This window comes from Furipterus horrens, unplaced genomic scaffold (genome assembly GCF_987537825.1).
Source record: "Furipterus horrens unplaced genomic scaffold, mFurHor1.1.pri manual_scaffold_1, whole genome shotgun sequence".
Classification (NCBI taxonomy): domain Eukaryota; kingdom Metazoa; phylum Chordata; class Mammalia; order Chiroptera; family Furipteridae; genus Furipterus; species Furipterus horrens.
In genome coordinates this window covers 75,701,730-75,721,194 of record NW_028327171.1, presented here as the reverse complement: position 1 = coordinate 75,721,194, position 19,465 = coordinate 75,701,730, and the positions used below count along the sequence as shown (strand labels likewise).

General features: G+C 37.1%; 1 pseudogene; it reads right to left on the bottom strand.

Annotated features, from left to right (window-relative positions):
- Positions 1 to 11,247: 11,247 nt before the first annotated feature.
- LOC150021307 (small ribosomal subunit protein eS8 pseudogene) lies at positions 11,248 to 11,985 on the bottom strand (annotated as a pseudogene).
- Between the last annotated feature and the right edge of the window lie 7,480 nt (positions 11,986 to 19,465).

Genomic DNA, 19,465 nt, shown 5'->3' with positions numbered 1-19,465 from the left:
TTCTGACAGTTAGTGATGCCTAAAAGTTGAATGGACTGGCATGAGCTATTAAATTTTTTATTGTTGACTATTTTTAGACAGTTTAGACAACATGGATTTGGGTGCTTGAGAGGATCAATATGTGCCAGAGCCAAGTGTAACAGACATTTATAAAAGGTACCTAAATCATTTTATCATCCCAATAGAATACATTTACAAGTGAAAGAGGATGTTAATACTCAGTTTGGAACAACAGTCCTACACAGTGACTATTATGGACAAATTGATGTTTCTATGCTTCCTCAATGATTCTATAAATCATGAAATCCATAATCTGTGGTTGATGATGATGATGATGATGATGATAGAAATCACGTAAACAGCATTTCCAAAAGTTGAGGCTATGCCTTCAGTTATTAATATATGAAGTGGAGAACATTATTTTCTACATTTTGCAGAGGAGGATAACCATGGTCTAGTTTCCGAGACTGATTTAAGGTCTTACAACTGGTAACAGCTGGTAAGAGGTAAAGCCAGATTTTCAACTCGAACAATCTGTTTCTACAGCTCACAGACTTTAACTACTATACTATTGTACCTCAGGAGATATATTTTTTAAACTTTACTTAGAAATAAATAGATTCGCAGAAAGCTACAAATAAACGAGAGGTTTCATGTTACTTCTTATAATTTTTCTCAATAATTATATCTTATATAAGTAAGCTGAATCCAGGAAATTGATATCGATGCAGTACATGTGTATTGTTACTATGCCATTTTATCACACGGACATTAATATAACCACCACAGCCATCAAGATACAGATCTAGCCCATCACCACCAAGATTCACTCATAGTTACTTTATGGTTACACCAACCCTCTTTCCTTCCACCGTCTCTACCACCTGAAAACTACTAGCCTGTTCTCCATTTCTATAATTTAGTTATTTCAAGAACATTTTATAAAAGAAACAATATACTTGTTGGCTTTTTTAATGCTGAATGGATATGTTTAATGAGGAAATTTAAACATGTCAGTTGTAAAATTTTTATGGACAACTTATCCATTCATTTAAAATATTTATTGAAAAGCTACTATTTTCAAGTATATTCTAGATGCTGAGCATAGAATAAAACAGAATCTTAATATTATAAAAGGTTATTTTTACAATTATTGTCAATCAAGAAATATGCCAATAAAAAGTAACATATAATACAGAAAACATGAAACTTAATAACATTTTCAGGATAAAAACATTCAGAACATTGAATGAAAAAGTAAAGATTTAAATTGGATTAACTTTGTAAGAATTGGTATTTTGGTTGGACTTGTTACGATTATCTCATAGTAATTAGCTGTTTATTTTGTATAACATCTTAAATGATCTGTTTTGCTGCCTAGAAATGGAGAATATCGTTTAGCAATCAACATTCAAATTTATTTTAAATTACATTCCCAGACATATGGAAATATTAAAAAGGAATTAAGAATTTTCCCCATTAGAGTTTTAGTTAGAAGCACTTCATTAAATGACAGCTTCTAAGTAAATAAGCAAGCAATTATGTATCTCTACTAATCACACTGGCTGGTGAAATTGTTTCTTTGCTTCTTATTTTCAGTTAGCTCTACAGAATAATGTTATCTATAAGATAATGCTTCTGACTGAAAAACCAGGAATGCAGATAAACAAATCTAATTGCCAATAACACATCTAAAACATTCTATCACAAAACAGCTTAAAAACAACAATTGACAAGATGAAAACTGCATTCTGGTTTCATTTTACTTTTTATTTCATTTTATTATTTACTCATTTTTGGTAAAAAGAAAAGCTAACATATTCTAATCTTTCATGCACATTAATGAATCACCATCAGAAAGGCACTTGAGCAGACTCTGGAATATGAGCACAATTCTATAGCATGGCAGCGCACTGTACCCATAACCTATGCTCAGGAAATGTCCGGACAACAGAATATATCAAAACAAAGAAAATGTGTAATAAAGACTTTAATTGAACTGTTCCTTTTTATCCCATAAATGTAAATGTATCTTCTTTCTCTACACAGAAGGTGGCCAAATGTATGTATATATGAATTGTACAAATAACTATCAGAAAATACAAAAATGGATGGTCATTTCATAAACTTTATTGTAGGCAGCCCCATTGTCAAGTTCAAAGACATTAAATTCTCTCTCTCTCTCTGAAATAGAATTAGGCTACTTTACTGTACACATACAAAATATACCTGGGACACACATATAAATGCAGTATGGAATAACATAAAAGAATAAGCACATGAAAAACCAAGTAAACACATTTTATACTCATATTTCAATATAAACAAACCAAAACCCAACCAACCAACAGAGAAACAAAAAATAAAAAATGTACTCCCCATTTACAAAGGACCTCACTTTCAACTTTGTGTGTGCATTTGGTGTGTGTTTCACTTGTTAATGTCTTTCTAGTTGAAGGAAAATATTTTTCACTTGAATTGTATCAGCATCAATGCATCCTTTCACATTAGTCTCTTGATAAAAACATGAGCCTTTTTCTTAAATGCAGTCTTAGATTAGTTAAACCATATGAATTTATTAATTTACTAACCAATAAGTATTCATTAAACCCTACTATATACAGGCATTGAGTACATAAAGATAAATATTTGGTTTGTCCTCCAGAATATAGCTAACAGGCATAGACATAAAAAAAATTAACTCTAAAATATGTGAGGTCTGTCCAGAAGGTATCCAGCCATGTAATATGAGAAATAGAGGCATTTATTGAAAATGACACAAGACACAAGAAACATTGTACATAGGATAATGATGCCTCAGTCCCCTTCAAAGTAGGTACCTTGAGACCTCACACAGTTCTCCTAAACTCTATCACCTCCCTGTCATATTTTCCTGAATCTCATTGAAGGTATGAAATCTCATTCAAAGGTGATTTTAGATTTGGGAAAAACCTGAAGTTGCAGGGTGCTGAATCTGGGCTGTAGGGGGGCTGAGTCACCTGGGTGATTTGATGTTTTGCCAAAAACTCTGCACGAGACATAATGCATGAGTGAGCATGTTGTCATTATGAAGCTGCCAATCACCAGTTGTCCATAGCTGTGGCCTTCTGCATCATTTGAATAGTTTCTGCGAAGAAATGTTTAAGCTTAATGTAAATTTGATGAAGTTCCTTTGTTCTACTCACTTGGTCATTTTGAATGTGATGGCCACAGAGTATACATGCTCACTCAAAGGCATCTACTGCCTCCACTGACTAGTACAGTGAAGTCATCATTGTTCACACATGCACATTTCAGTCCACTCTCATTGGCTGCCAGGTTACACTGATGTCATGCAAACCCTTCTTGTTATATTAGCAGTAGCTGGACTTCTTCCAGGAAGATAGTTCTTTGATTTTTTATCAAGCCAGAGTAAAGTTGTTACTACTGTCTGAGTCAGAAACAATGACAGAAAACATAATATGATGTCCTAAGAATAGGATCAAAAGTGGCCACCCTAATAATTAAGTCCAAATTCCTCATTTTACAGTAGGAGAAACAGAGGTTCAAAAGGTTTCCACAGCTAGTGAGAACATATTTAAAAAAAAAAAAGATTTTATTTATTTATTTTTTAAAAAGAGAGGGAGGGAGGGACAAAGAGAGGGAGAGAAACATCAATGTGTGGTTGCCTCTTGCAAGTCCCCAACTAGGGACCTGACCTGCAACCCAGGCATGTGCCCTGACTGGGAATTGAACCGGCAATCCTTCGGTTCGCAGGCCAGCACTCAAGCCACTGAGCCACACCAGCCAGGGAACATATCTTAACTAGATGTCAAAATTTAAAATATTCTGACTTCACAAGGTTACTGTGAAAAATAAATAAAGCATAATACAAAGTCTTTGGTATACAGCAAGGCATCAATAAACATCTGGGAAGAAGTCTGTTGCAGTGGAAACAGCATAAATTTGGAATAAAACATACTTGGGTTAAAGCTCCATCTCTTCCTATTGTGTCTATTTTGTCATTTAATTTATCATTGCTTGATGTCATATTACTCCTCTTTAACAGACAGTCATTTAAGTATTTCATGATCATTTAACTATATGAAAATTGATCATTTTAATAAAACTATCATTTAATAAAGTCATATTACTCACTTAACATTGATGTACTTTTTTAAAAGGAGATTTTCTGTTTGGGGGGAGACAAAAACTTAATTAACATACTAAATTATAGATGCTATTTCTAGAGATATACTAAGAGAGAATTAACTTGTACAGCACAATAAAATTTATGATTTCATTTAGATTTTCTGGTCTCTTTGCAGAAATTGACCAGAGAGAAGCCAAAAAGACATGAGTTCAATGACCAGTGCTGGCATTAATAAAAATATCACGAGATAAATTATAGTGGGATTTGTTGACAGTTTGCTGTGTTGTAACCCTTTTTTTGTAATTCTGAACACTTGGTATCACACATGATATACTCATATGTGAGTAATTTTTGTTTTGTTTTGTTTTGTTTGGGTGGAAATTAACTAAGTGATGGAGCTTTACATTTGGGTGACAGTGGAATGGGACAGAGATACATATATAGAACCAGGACCCTGGAGATGGACTCCATAAGCCTCTTGGGAATTTACTGACATCTTACGGAGGAAATGGAACCTCCACAGAACACGTACTGAGGATAAAGCCAACTATATTTATAACTCAAAGGACAGGAAGTCCTCAGTTGTCACCTCAATTGCCTTTTATGTAAAGATTTAGTGAGATTGTGAACACAACCACCTGGGTATTGAGGCACATTTTGGAATGTTTGCATAGATAGTGATGACCCCTTTTTTTCTTAGGCCTCTGGCCTTGATCACTAGATTCCTGGTCTCTACTAATCAATCCAAGGGTAGAATCTGACCCCAACAGGAACACTCAGATATGTTTTCCTAAACATTAGCAATAGGAACTAAGAGAGAGAAATTTAGTAATTATGTGTCACTAATACTAATAGTTAGAAATATATACATAGTCTAATAATGGACAAGAAGAAGGGAAAGCCAGGCAGCAGAGCTAAAAAGAAGCATACTGACCTAAAAGAGCACCAAATTTATTTCAATTCTAACATTGTTATATATCTTGGTGAAAGCATGCCTTTCTTGGTATTAAGTGCATTAAGGTTTGTGCAGTCAAAGCTCTGGTGACAAGGAACAAATTATTTGAGTTATTTATTAGAGGCAATAGTTACATGTCACCTCTGTCCTCTTCCACTCCTTGGTTTGCAGATTCATTTATTGTGAAGAAAGAGCTCCATTCATTGTTTATAGGATCAAAATAATGTTCAAAGCCTATTTTGCATCCTGTAGGACAGCACCCCAAACTCACAGGAGTTTTCCCAACTGGTCCCATACCTAAGTGTTCAATAGGCTTTTTGACATTCTATGAGGCAAGAAATTTCAGGATGGTAGGATACATGGTAGAAGTGGGAAGCCCATTTGCCTTACTTCTTTTGCAAAAAAATGAGTTCCTCATACAAAAACAGTGTTGTATGGGATACCATAATCGTGGATATGGCAATGGATGGTGGTGGTGAAATAAGCATTGCGGGCAAGGCAGATATATCCATGACCACACTAAGTGTGTAAGACAGTGAAGACAAAATTTTATCCTCTTCATGGTATAGGGGTTCCAATGAAGTCATCCTGCCTGCAAGTGGCTGGCCAGTCCATTAGAGAATAGAACCTTATTAGAAACTTAGCTTTGACCTCTGCTATTAGAAATTAGGAACACAGCAGGAGAAGTAGTGAGCCTGTATGTAACTTTAATAATCTTGCCATGATGGGTACTTGTTTTTCCTATGAACTGTGGGAAAAAGCTGAGTGATTAATTCAGAACTGATTATATTGTCTGTATGATTATTAACCCTCTCTTCTCTGTAGTACATGCCTTTGGTAAGCATTGGTAGATATAAAGCTTTTTATTCTTATTTTTTATTTTTTAACCAGGCAGCCACCATAGGGAGCTTACCAGGAGGTTCGGATAGAGAGAAATGGGATAATGCAAGAGCGGTGGATGACATCAGACCCTGAATGAAATATATATGAAACTCCCTTGTCCTCTCAGACAACGCAAGACATCTAACTCCACTTGTGAATGGAGTGCTGCCTACAGCAAGCCCAGGCACTCTCTTCAAAAGTATCACTAAGATTTTTTGTCAGATAGCTGCAATTAAAATATCTGGGAGTCTGCATCCTGATTCTCTTATAAGGGATTCCCTGGTGTTCGATCAGCCTTCCCGTCTGCAAAACACAGTTGGAGCTCTGTTAAAACTGTGGGACTCATAAAGCCCAAGGAAGAAAGCAGCTTATAGCAAGACTATCAGTTTCAGAACTTTTTCTTGCTCTGGTTCTGTATTAGTTTTTTTTTATTTTTAGTGTGGTAACAAATTACTGCAAACTTAGTGGCCTAAAACAACAAAAATTTATGGTCTTGTTGTTCTGTAAGTCAGAAATCCAACCTCGATTGACAGAGCTGCATATTTTTTTCCTGGCAGTTCTAGGAGAGGATCTGTTTTCTTGCATTTTTCAGCTACTAGAGGCTACCACATTCCCAGTCTTGTGACCCTGTTCCTCTATCTTCAAAACCAACAATGCTGCATCTTTCATTTTTCCATAGTCACATAATCATCTTGTGCAACAGCTGGAAAAGGTTCCCTGCTTTTAAGAACCCATGTGATTAGATTGGATCCACCTGAGTGATCTAGACTACTCTCCTCAACTCAAGGCCCTTACCTTAATCATATTGTCAGAGTCCCTTTGCTTAGTAATGCAATATATTCCCAGGCTTCAAAGGATATTACTATCTATGGAGGACCATTATTTTGCCTAATATCAAACTGCTTGTTAAATGTCTTATAGTAGCATATTTTATGTACTGCACATTACTTCCAAAATCTAAAGCTTACTAAGCATCATCTCTTTCTGAGGTGCAAACACAAGGCAAAGTAACTTATCTTTCACTTTGGAGTTAATATACGGTCATTCTTCAGTTCCACTGGACTTCTAGAACCATATGAAAATGACAGATTTCTAAGTTTTTATAAGGTTTATCCCTTCCTTCTGGCATACATATGGCTTGTCAACATATTTAAGGTATTTGCTGCTTCCTGCTCACCGGGTCTGATAAGGATGAAGACATAAATGTAGTGGACCAATATAATGTCCTTTGGGATGGTGCTGTGATCGACTGCCCTGAGTATTAGATTATGACAGATAATCAGGAACTTGAAATCCTCCTGGAGTAAAAGAAAAAAGCTTTACCACTGCCTTTGCCAGGTGATGTTTAGTAGTTATAACTGGGGTGAAGAGGCACTTGCTGGATCAAAATTTGCACACTTAATGAGAACTGATATGTTAATTTGTTTTAGCAAAGAGATTACACTTGGAACATAAGTTGCAATTAATGTCTACCAACTTTAATCTAAAGTAGTTTAATGCTATTTTCTATGATCTAATTATTTTCACACACTAAAGAGGCAAGTATATAAGAATGTTTCTTTAAATAATTTGATATTTCCTCAGTTTATCAGCAATAAAATTAGGACCATAGTGGAATATAGGACTAATAATATGGCTCTGAAATTATGTATTTCTATCAAAATTATATAAAACAAATTTACTACATTTCTTGGTAAAACACAGATTATTGATACTTTGAAAGACTTGGAGGAGACAGATTGACAGTTCAACTAGGTCCAACTGATGCATTTAAGCTAAATCTTTATCATATCACTTCTGTAAATCCTTTTTTCTACTGGTAGACCATAGAGGCACTTTGAATCCACAGGAAATGGTGTCAGCTCAGATTCAATGTCTTATAATCATCCCAAAGTGTGAATATTTTCTGCTTCTTTTGTGTATAGTGACCCTGGCCAATGTCTACAGGTCCCTTTGGAAAAGGTTAGGAGGATGATTTATAATAAACATTTTGGCAGGTTTTCAGGGTCCTTCATTCAAGGAGCTTTAGGTGTGTGAACTGGCTGAGGTCTAGGACCTCAGTGAGAGGCTGACAACTTCCATTTTAATAATGCAGATCAGCAGTGGCAGACTGTAAAGTAGGGCAGCTAACCGTCTTAAAAGTTTCTTCTCATTTAAAAAATGGTTTCACTTGAAAATTAAACCATATCTGTGATATCACCAAAGAGATTCAAGTTGCAGGCAAGTAGAATGTCAAGTGCCTTGCAACTGTATGTCTTCCCAATAAGACAGTCTTACAGATTTAGAGACTTTTTTGTTGGTTATGTTACATAAATTAACATGTGTTTTCTGTTTTCAAAGGGCATAAGCCTATGACCGCATTACCTGAGTGATTGTCTGTACGCATAAGCCTCACTTAATCCTCTCTGCAGCGCTGCCTCCGGAGACTCAACAGTTTGGCTGAACTAAATGGCTGAGTTGGTGAAGAATGGGGTGGTCTGTGGGCTTCACCTTAAAACTGAATTCTCTTTTCTATCCTAATGGCTTGGACAGAAAGGGCCCAGAGGTCTGAGAGGGGGGAAACATAAACTATTTCCCTCAGCCCAAACTAAATAAAATGGGCAAAAGGGTTTTGGACAGGAGAGATGTGCCTAGCACACCTTCCTCCAAAGAAGCCCTTTTTTTTTGTTTTTTTTTGTTGTTTTTTTTTTCTCCTAATGTGGAACATTGAAAAATTAATCCCTGCCTTTTGCCACCTAGTAGTTAAGGATTGAATGATGCTTTTTAACCCTTTTTGCCAAATCTGTTGCCCCCAGAACACAACAAGGATGCCAGCCTGCTAAACCAAGCACGCCGTTGTCCGGAGACAGCCAACTGACCTGGAGTCTGCACAATCCTTCCCCATGTGGGAAGGCCACCCTCCCCTCCACACCCCCACTGTTATTAGGGATTTCTGGACCCAAGGGTAGGTAGGACGACGACCATGTCCAGCTTGAAGCAGCTAGAGGAGCTTGAGACCTTCGCCCATTGTCCTTTACAAGATTACAAAGGGTCTTAATATCTGAGAGGGAGGGATAGTTATTTTTTACGAACCATGGGTATGGACTTGGGGGGGGATGCTGGGGGAGGGAGATACTGGGTGGAGGGGAGTAAAGGGGAAAAAATTGGAACTACTGTAACAACATAATCAATAAAATATACTTAAAAAAAAAATAATGCAGATCAGGTCCCGCTTTACAAAACTTAGGAGGTTTTGTTTATTTGTTTGTTTTTGTTTTTTAATTGAATTCTTCAGTAGACTGTGCCATGATTGTTTGACCACTGTCAGAGATCCTTGTAGGTGAAAACATTTTGACTACCATTACCGTGTCAGCCCTATGACCTATTTTTGTCATCTTGCCAACCCTGTCTTGGACATTTAAATGTCTCCACTCTTTGACCTCATCCTTAATAAAATCAGAGAGCCCATTCTGATAGCAAGATCTCAGAGTCCTAGCCATACACAAAGCACAGCAAGTATGGAATTTTTCTGAATTCACTGTACCAATGCTTTTATTTTCCAATCCTCTGGGCCTTCCTAGAAGCCAGAGTTTGAGAACACACTCACTCCCACATTCCCATCTCCCCAAACCTTGAGATCCTTTCTTTCACATATACTAATACATTTCTGACACCTGAACTTTCATGTAGGACACTGCTGAGTTGAGAGTACAATCAATCGTTTGAATAACTGTTGGAGCCTTGAGTTAATTCAATAGAACCAGGACAATTATATCTTCAAACTTAGTTCAAATCAGTAATATAAATTTTCCTCTCTAGTCATTTCTAAGTATAGTCCCTATTATTTTGTCAATAAAAATTAGTAAAATTTTATGGTTATTTTGGAGTTTAATATATTTCTTTATGGGAGACTGTGTATGATTAATCGTGCGGCATGGTCTAATTATGGTTCTGGAGAAAATAAGAAATGAGGGGTGGACTTTCAAGAGATTGGCCATTCTTTGTAAGATAACTGCTTCAGGTGGGATAAGAAAGGGTTTGTCACCTCACTCGAGGAAGAAGAAGCTGCTTCCTCTAGGAATAACAGTGGAACTTAGAGTCTTAAGATTCTAAGATACCTCTAAGTTAACCAAAATTTTCCTTGTTCACTTTTTTGGTTCTGATTGGATTTTTAAAGTACTAAAATTTTAAATTTAGAATTATATTAATGCTCTGAATTCAATTTACATTATAAATTTTCAAAACCATAGAATTAAAATGCCAAACCCTGGTTTTTGTCTATATTGGTCATCTTTTCACTTATAGCTAAGAGATTATTTTAGGTTAGCCATTGAAATGTTCCAGTTCTTTGTTTATAACTTCAACAGAGAATATAAAGCCCTGAACTCATCCTTTTCTTTCTGTCATCTTTTCAATGTAGCCAAAAGTAACTAGTCCACATAGAGTACTCGCAATCATCACTTATACCGCAACGGCCACCTTGTCTAAATGATCTGTGTGACCAACATCCTATTTTCTCCTGGAGATGAGGTCATCATTACCTTCAAACAGAATCAAAACAGGTAATTACTCCCAGATGCTCATTTTTGGGGATTGTTTTTTGGAACTACTCCTGGGCAAGGAAAACTAGTACATCAGTCAGAGTTCAGTAAGGGAAACAGAAATCAACCTATATATTTCAAATAGAAAAGACTGAATACAAGAACAACTGCTTGCAGTATTTTTTGGAGAGGATAGAGGAATAAACGCAAGCATTGGGAAGGCTGTCTAGAAATTAAAAGACTGCAACAACTGGATACTAATATTGCACCTGTGAAACAGGATGCTAACAGTGGACAAGAAGAAGGTGAATAAAACTGCTGCCATCACCCCATTAGTCTTGGATGCCAACACCATACTGGAGGCAGGATGTATTCTAACTTTTCCTTCTTCAGAATCTTTTGTGAGTCCTTGCTATAGGCTTGGGAAAATATAGCTCCTGGTATGCAGTACCCACTGTAAAGGGGAGATTACAGAAGGAGGTGGTGGTAGCACTGAGTACCAAAAAATAACCAACAGATGCCCTTGCCAGGGACACCCTAGTCTAATCCAATCATCTCATGCTTATATTCCTGCTGTAGTTTCTTAGGAAAACTCTCTCTTGATCACCCATAACTAATTTCTACAAAGCAGCCAGAACCCTACCTTTTCACCTTATTTTGAACTCTCTAATTACCTTTTAGTGCAATTGGAATAAAATCCAAACCCTTACAATAGCCTAGAAAGCCATATATATATATCTGATTCTTTTTTTTTTTTTTTTTTTTAACCAGAGAACACATTTATTAAACGAGCTTGTTTGTTTTGAAGCACGAGCTTTCAAGAAAGGAGGGAAGAGGATTTATTTGCCTTTCCTGGCCTTAATTTTCCTTAGATAGAACTCCAGCTCCTTGCCCTCTAGCACATAGCCGTCTGCTTGGCCACACTGGCCTGGTCTTGAAGCGATGCATGCAAGAAGCTTGCCCTGCTGGAACTGCTCCTCTAGAAGAGTGCTGATTTTGGCATTCTTTTTCCTTTCATCATATTTCTTCTGAATTTTCTTTGATCGTTTTTTGTTTAAAATCTCTTCCTCTTCAGGAGTCAGCTTGGCCCCTTTCTTGCGGCCCAGGGGCAGTGCATAGTGAGACTCGTATCACTGCCGGTACGGTGTGCTGTCAATGAGCACAATACAGTTCTTTACTAGGGTCTTGGTGCGGACCAGTTCGTTGTTGGATGCATTGTAGACAACATCAATAATCCTTGTTTTCCGTGTACAACACTCTGAGCCCCAGGAGAAGTTGCCCACGTCCAGCCTCAAGGCTCGGTACTTCTTGTTGCCTCCCCGCACACGAACTGTGTGTATGCAGCGGGGCCCAATCTTAGTGTTGGCAGCAGGGCGTCCCAGCTCATATTTTCGCTTTTTGTGGTAGGGCTTCCTCTTGCCCCGGTCTTGCGGCGCTTGTGCCAGTTGTCCCGAGAGATGCCCATGGCTTGGCGCCGGCTGGAAAGAGAGAACGCAAAGAGTATATCTGATTCTTGCCATTGTCTCCGACCCTGAAAATTATCACTTAAAAAAAAAAAAAAGATTTTATTTATTTACTTTTAGAGAGAGGGGAAAGGAGGGAGAAAGAGAGGGAAAGAAACATCGATGTGAGAGAGAAACTTAGATCAATTATCTCTTGAACGCCCCTGACTGGAGGCTTGGCCCATAACTCAGGCATGTGTCCTGGCTGGGAACTGAACTAGTGACCTTTTGGTTCACAGGCAGGTGCTCAATCCACTGAACTACACCAGTGAGGGCAGGAAATTACCACTGTTTGCCTCACTGACTATACTTTTCTCTCTCCGAAGACAGCTTCTTGGTGTTTCTCACCAGAGCTTGTCCCTGTCTCTTATTTGCACTTGTAGTTTCTTCAGCTTGGAATGACCTTTCCTCAAATATTTCTCTCTCTCTCTCTCTTTTTGAATTGCATTCAAAATTAGATTTCAGGAGGTACAAAATGGAGGAGAAAAAGGATAATGAGGAGGAAGAAGAAAAGGTGTTAGAAAGATAATTTTTAAAGTATGAAATATAATTATCAGATAAGCAGAATATATGCATTTACTGTTAGCAGCAAAAGGTTTTTAATCTCCAAAACTGCAGATTGTGTGAGAGGTCTGACACATATAGCCCAGTATTTCTCAAGCCTGATTCCTCCATGTTTTTTGTAGGAAAAAATTTTTTTCTGTTTCTCACTCCTGCCCTATTGTAGTTGGGACCCTAGTATCTAAGCCACCAAGATGATTCTTACATAGGCTGCTATGTGGGTTTTTTTGTTTTTTTTGTTTTGTATTTTACTTACATTTTTGCATTATATATTTTTGGAGCCCTTGGACTAAAAATTATACCAGTATTTCTATAAGAAAAAGAAAAATCTCTCTAAATAATATAAATGCCAGCCTATCATCAATAGTATCCCAGTAGTGAAGTAAAGTTTGCCATTAGTGAAAATTTAAACATATCTTATTTTAAAGCCTTAATGAAAAAATTTTAAAATATATCATCTAAACACAAACTCAGTAATTCAATAAACTGAACCGTGCTTCCAGACTTGGAAACTATTTAGCATCCTGTAATTGTCTTAATGTTGGACAATTTATAGCTTATTTTCCTTTTTTGATAGGGTTTCCATCTCACACAAGCAGGAGACAACTAAACTTTGAATAAAAAGGCATTGTGACACCCACAGGACTTTTTACAAGGCTCAAGGAAGTCAAGACTGTAATTTGGAAATTTGGAGTTCTTTCAAGGTCTTAGCCCTTCAGTTGAGGGTACAGGCTAAGCTCTTATTCTCCATGCAGGGTGAAAGCTCCAGGGATCTTGTCTGGACTTCATGGTGTGCTCACTCCAAATACCACTGGGTGCAAAACTGAAGCTGTCCCACTTCAGGTGCAGACTAAGAAGGCAGCTTTGTTTGGTAAAGACAATAAGGTTGGAAAAAATAGAAGGCAGCAGGAAAAGAGGAAGGGCAAATATGAGATGGAGTGACTCCATAAAATAAACCATAGGCATGAGTCTACAGGAGCTGAGCAGGGCTGTTGAAGACAGGACATGTGGACGTCACTCACTTATAATGTCACCAGAAGTAGGAGCTGACTCAGCAGACATGTAACACTCACACACACGTGTGATAGGACTGATGAGATAGAAATAAATAACTGGAGTGGGAATATTTTTTCTTTAACTCCTAAATGAAATAATTTGAATACTGATCACATGTTAGACTTCAAGAAAGTAATGTTCCTTCCAATCATTTTTGAGAATTCCTGGAGATTGTGCTTATATGTCTTGGTGGTTATTTGCTGGCTCTTCTGCCAAATTCCTGGTTTTGGCTGGCTTCTCCTATTCATTCTGGCCGTCTCTCTCCACCTCCACATTTTCCTTTAGCCTTTCTGATTGGCTTCCCCTCAAATTGTAAATGTAGACTTTATTCCCTAAAGGAGGGGGAAAAGACACCATTACTAACTTAGTAGTTAATAAATCTGTATTAAAGATTTGGGGAGGGTTGGGTTAAAAATTTTAGCACAGAATAGGAAATTGCACTTTCTACACTTATTAATCACACACTGTCTCAGGGAGTGTTTAAATAATTGCCATGTCTTTCCTTTGGGCTTAATCTGTATCTGTGTTGCTGAGACTTATTCTCTTTTTGCAAGATATTTTCTCCTAATTGTTGTTCTCTCCTCTCTGTCCCTTATCATTTCATCTGTTCTCCATCTCCCACAAATTCCATTACCAGCAAAACTGCAAAATAATCCAGCAACCAACCCTCATTCCTAATATGTAATTATTTTCTCTAGGGTTACCTGTTTAAAGCTAAAAGTATTTTATGTAAAAATAACTTCTCTGCACCAGTACAAACAAATATTAACTTTATTATGCAAAACATTTGTTTCTCCTTTTTCTCATTCAAATTCTGCCCTATTGCCTTTCATAATGAAAAAATAAATTATTTATTTGTGTACTTACTTTTTATTGAATTTACAGGGGTGACATTGCTTAAGATTATATAGGATTCAGATATACAGTTCTCCAGTGCACCCTCTGTATAATTGTATTATTGTTTACCACCAAGTCAAGTCTCCTTCCACCATTATTTATTCCCTCTTTACTCTCTTCTACCTCCCCTCTCCTTCCCTGTGACAATCACCATACTGTTGTCTGTGGTGAGTGTAATTTATTTATTTATTTTTCTTAATCCCTTCACCCCAGCACCCAACCCCACTCCCTTCTGATAACTAGCAGTCTGTTCTCTGTATCCATGAGTCTGTCTCCACTTTGTTAGTTTATTTTGCTCATTAGATCCCACATATAAGTGAAATCATATGGTATTTGTCTTTATCTGACTGGCTTATTTCATTTAGCCTAATATTCTCCAGGTCCATCCATTCTGTTGCAAATGGTAAAATTTTCTTCTTCTTTCTTCTTTTCCTCCTCCTCCTCCTCCTCCTCCTCCTCCTCCTCCTCCTCCTCCTCCTCCTCCTCCCCCTCCTCCCCCTCCTCCCCCTCCTCCCCCTCCTCCCCCTCCTCCTCCTCCTCCTCCTCCTCTTTCTGCTTTTTCACAGCTGGATGGTATTCCATTGTGTAAATATATTACAAATTTTTTTAAATCTACTCATCTACTGATGGACACTTGGGCTGCTTCTAAATCTTGGCTACTGTAAATAATGCTGCAATGAACATAGGGTGCATATATTCTTTCAAATTCATGTTCTGAATTTTTTTGGATATATGCCCAGAAGTGGAATCATTGGGTCATAAGGCAGTTCCATTTTTCATTTTTTGAAGAGACCCCATACTATTTTCCACAGTAGTTGCACCAGTCTGCATTCCCACCAACAGTGCATGGGGGTTCTTTTTTCTTGACATCCTCTCAAACACTTGTCGTTTGTTGATTTACTGATGATAGCCATTCTGACCAGTGTGAAAGTATCGTTTTTTAAAGGAAAGAAGCCATTTTCCATTTAAGAAGAATTATGAAGTCCTCCAAATACAAAACATCTTCAGTCTTTTTCTTTCTTTTAATATAGCAGTCTTTCTTTATAGCCACAAATGAATAGTGAATGCTTTCTTTCAATTCAGAATACCCCAGGAGTAAGGCAGTGAGAGTGATATAGAAAGATGAGCACAGCATTTTTAGAGAGCCAGAGTGTGGATTTCTTTAACACATTTTCATAACTCAGAATTCTCAACATTGGCTGCTCATTAGAATTACCTGGGGAGATTTTTTAAAAATCCCAATGTTTAGACCCCATTTAGACCTACTAAATCAGAATCTCTGGGGGTGGAACACAGGCACGAGTAGTTTTAAAATTTTTCCTAGATGAAAACAACATCTAGCCAAAGTTCCAAACGACTGGTCTAGAGAAAATGGAAACACCTACAACCATGGCTAGTTAGTGGCCACAAGGTCACCTTGTCAAGAGCACTTTATAAAAGTAATTGGTGGAGGGAAGAGGAAGTTAGAGCAGTGGAGCCCATTCATGTTATTTAGAAAGAGTACAAGTTATTTCTTAAAGAATATCTACTCTTCCATGGAGTTTATAATATAAATAATTAAGAATTAAATAAGCACATATAGTCAATCATGTGAGGTGAAGTTTTGGGCTGGGTAGGGTGTAGGTAGCTGAACTATGTCAATTTTATCAATGCATGTAACTAAATATTCTATCTTTAATCTTTTGTTTTTGAGGAGGAAGTCAAAACTATCTGATCTTAGATATCAATTCAGAAAGAGGCCATCCACATCAACTTGCCACTTAATTTTGTAATAATATGGAAATAAAATTTTAACATAGAAATTAGCCTCTATGATAATATAATCCAGGGATCCCCATCCCAGACTGAGGACTAGTCTGGGCATGGAGGGAGCCCAGAGAAGCTCTCTTGATCTCTGCCTCTTGTCTCCACCCCATCCCCCTCATCCACTGCAGGAGGTGAGGTGGCATAGAGCCTGAGGTCTGCCTCCTGTCTCTGTCCCGAAGCTCACCTGAGCTCCTGGATCCCAGTCCCTAGAAAATTGTCTTCTCAGTTCAAGTAGGTCCCTGGTGTCAAAAAGGTTGGGGGCCACTGAATCAACACCCTCACTTAACAAATGAACAAAGTACCCACATCCATACAGCAAGTTAGAAATAGAATTACCATTAAAATCAAACTTGTTGTCATAAGTATATAACTGTGCAGAAACTTCATTTCTTTAACAAGACCTTTCTCCTTTCTTTTTGATTCAAACTGACCTCATCCAGCACCCTGACTCATCCTCCTCCCTGTCCCTTATAGGACCATTCCCTTAATCATTAAGCCCTCAGAACAGTGAGGTCCTAGTCAGCATCAAATGACCTTAAGAAGAAAGTCTCAAGTTTGTTGACTGCAGGGACACAGCTACAGTGTAACTAGAGATAGCCTCTAGGTCTCAGCTGCGTTTCAGCTCCAGATTCAGAGAAGTGGAAGGACCCCACCGAACACACCCTCTGCAAAACCAAACAAAGCAAGATGTCATGGCTGAAGTCCGGACCAGATGCAGTGATCAATTACTCCCTACCTCAGAGCTGACCAATCATTAGAGCGCACCACACTAACTCCACCATGATTAATGATTTGTCCCCTATATAACCCATCCCGTAGAAGCTATGGGGAGCCAGGTCTTAGAAAAAGCTCACTTGTGACTCTGGGTTTGGCACCATTTCCATAAAAATAAACCTTTTCTTTCTTGGCTATAAACTCCTGCTAGTAGCTGATTGGGCTTTGATGAGTGAAGGTGAACAAAGCTCTTTAGTCTGGTACCAAGTATAATGTTCTATAACACATTCCATCACTTTGAAATTTTTTTTCTCTTTTTCAATAAACTATTTTTAAAACTTAAAGCTCTTATGAACTTCTAGTGAGTTCATATTGAAGTCCTCTAAAAGTATCTCTTTCAGCCTTGGGTTAATAATTTCCCACTATGATTATTATGTAGAAATGCAAAAAAAAAACCTCTTTGCCTGACTACCTGATTGAAAAAGTATTAATTAAATCATTAGAAAGCAGAGTTTCTCTCAGAATTTTTTTATAAATATGAAATGGAAAATCATGTTAAAAAGAGAAAGAATGTGTTGAGCCAATTATTACTGTATTCAATTTTCTTGTCAGTCTATATTTATTTCAGTACTAAAATGGTATCCATAGAAGCTTTTGTTCAATATCCAGAAATGGTAGAATCATTAATACTTATGGGGTTCAGATTAGAATAAAGAAACATGGTTTCTTTTTTCTTTTTGAGGGTTTTTTGGGGACAGATGGTGAAGTGATCATAAAAAGTGTTATTCACCTGGCCTAACTGATAAAAGAAGAAATGGCATTGTGAGAGATGTTAGTACAGAAAAGAACTAAAAGGGAGGTTGTGACAGTAGAGGATAGTGATTAGCTTCTGTAGCATGTCTTGGGCTCAAGAGTATTTGGGTTTTGATAGAGTTTGCTACTTACTTTGCAACTTTAAACAAATTGCTTACCCTCTTTTTAGCTCAGTTTCCTTCTCCTCTGTAAAATGAGGATAAATTAGCCCCTATTTTATAAGTTAATGTGATATTTAAATGAGTTTATATCTAAAATCTAATTATCTATTTCCATTTATCTATCTATTGGTTTATCTAATGTATTTACAAAAGTGCCTAGTACAGCAATGAATTTATGGTTGGATAGAATGACGAAGGCTAGTTAATAATATGAAGTCACCTTCTCCATATCAATAAAAACTTCATAATGTATGTAATAAAATACAGTCTGTATTGTATGTTAAGTTTGCAATTAGATATGACAAAGTTCTGCTGTTGATCATTTTGAGGTAGCCTGATGTTCAGGTTGCAGTTTGGCATTTAAAGCTGCACTGAATCTCTCTGGATTCTCTCTGTTCCTTTCTCTCTGTCTCTATCTCCCACAGATTCTCTCTCTCTCTTTCTTGCAAGATCTTGACTTTGAGAGTGAAGAATACATATGTGGAAATAAGACTTATTGCCAGGAAGCTATGTATGCAAAGAATCACATGGAATTAGATGCTAAGACCACTGGCAGTTTGCAGATAACAGGAAATTAGGATGGCTGGTGGAACTATGCTTCTCAATTGTGTTTCACCCTGTTATAAATTTCCAACAAAAAATAAATAAAAAATACAAATACATAATATGGAATAAAAATAGATAATTTATTCACAACCCTAGAGCAGAAAAGACAATGGTACAGTGCATTCCAAATCTGAAGGACAATTATTTTCTATCTAGAGTGCTATAGTTCACTACTATCAATTGCTAGAGTAGAACAAAAAGTACTGAGACTTTAAGTTGCAAAACCTCACCTCCTAGTCATTATTTCTCAGGAAACTACCATAGAAAGTGATTTACTAAAACAAGGGGATGAACCAAGAAATAGAAAACCATGAAATATAGAAAACAGGAAATACAGGAGAAAGTAAAAGGAATCTCCAGGAAGGTTTTGAAAGGAGATGAAAACCTGGCATGGAAGCCAATCATTCTCCAAGAAGCAGAAACTGAAAGGATATCTAAGACATTAAACTCCAGGGAATATAATTATTGTGCAAGAAATTAATGCTTCACTCCACATTAATAAGTAACAATATATTTATTTATTAGACCTTTAGAGATAAATGCTAAAAAAAAGTGCTAATTGAATTGAAAATGGTTGGAGATAAGACATGAGGAGGCAGATGCCAGGATACCATGTGTTTGTGTGTATGTCTGAGCTACAAGCTTTGTATGTAGAACTATGTGAATATTTAATCCATGTAAAATTTATGTGTGCATACATAACTTTGTTTAGAATACAAATTTAAAAAAAAAGAAGCAAGCAAAAATAACATGGCGATTGAAACAATATAAATAAAGCATCTGGGTGGCTTAGACCAGGGTAGTGATAGCAGAGAGGACTGGCCTTGGCCACAGTGTACAAGGTGTTGTGCAATGGGTGA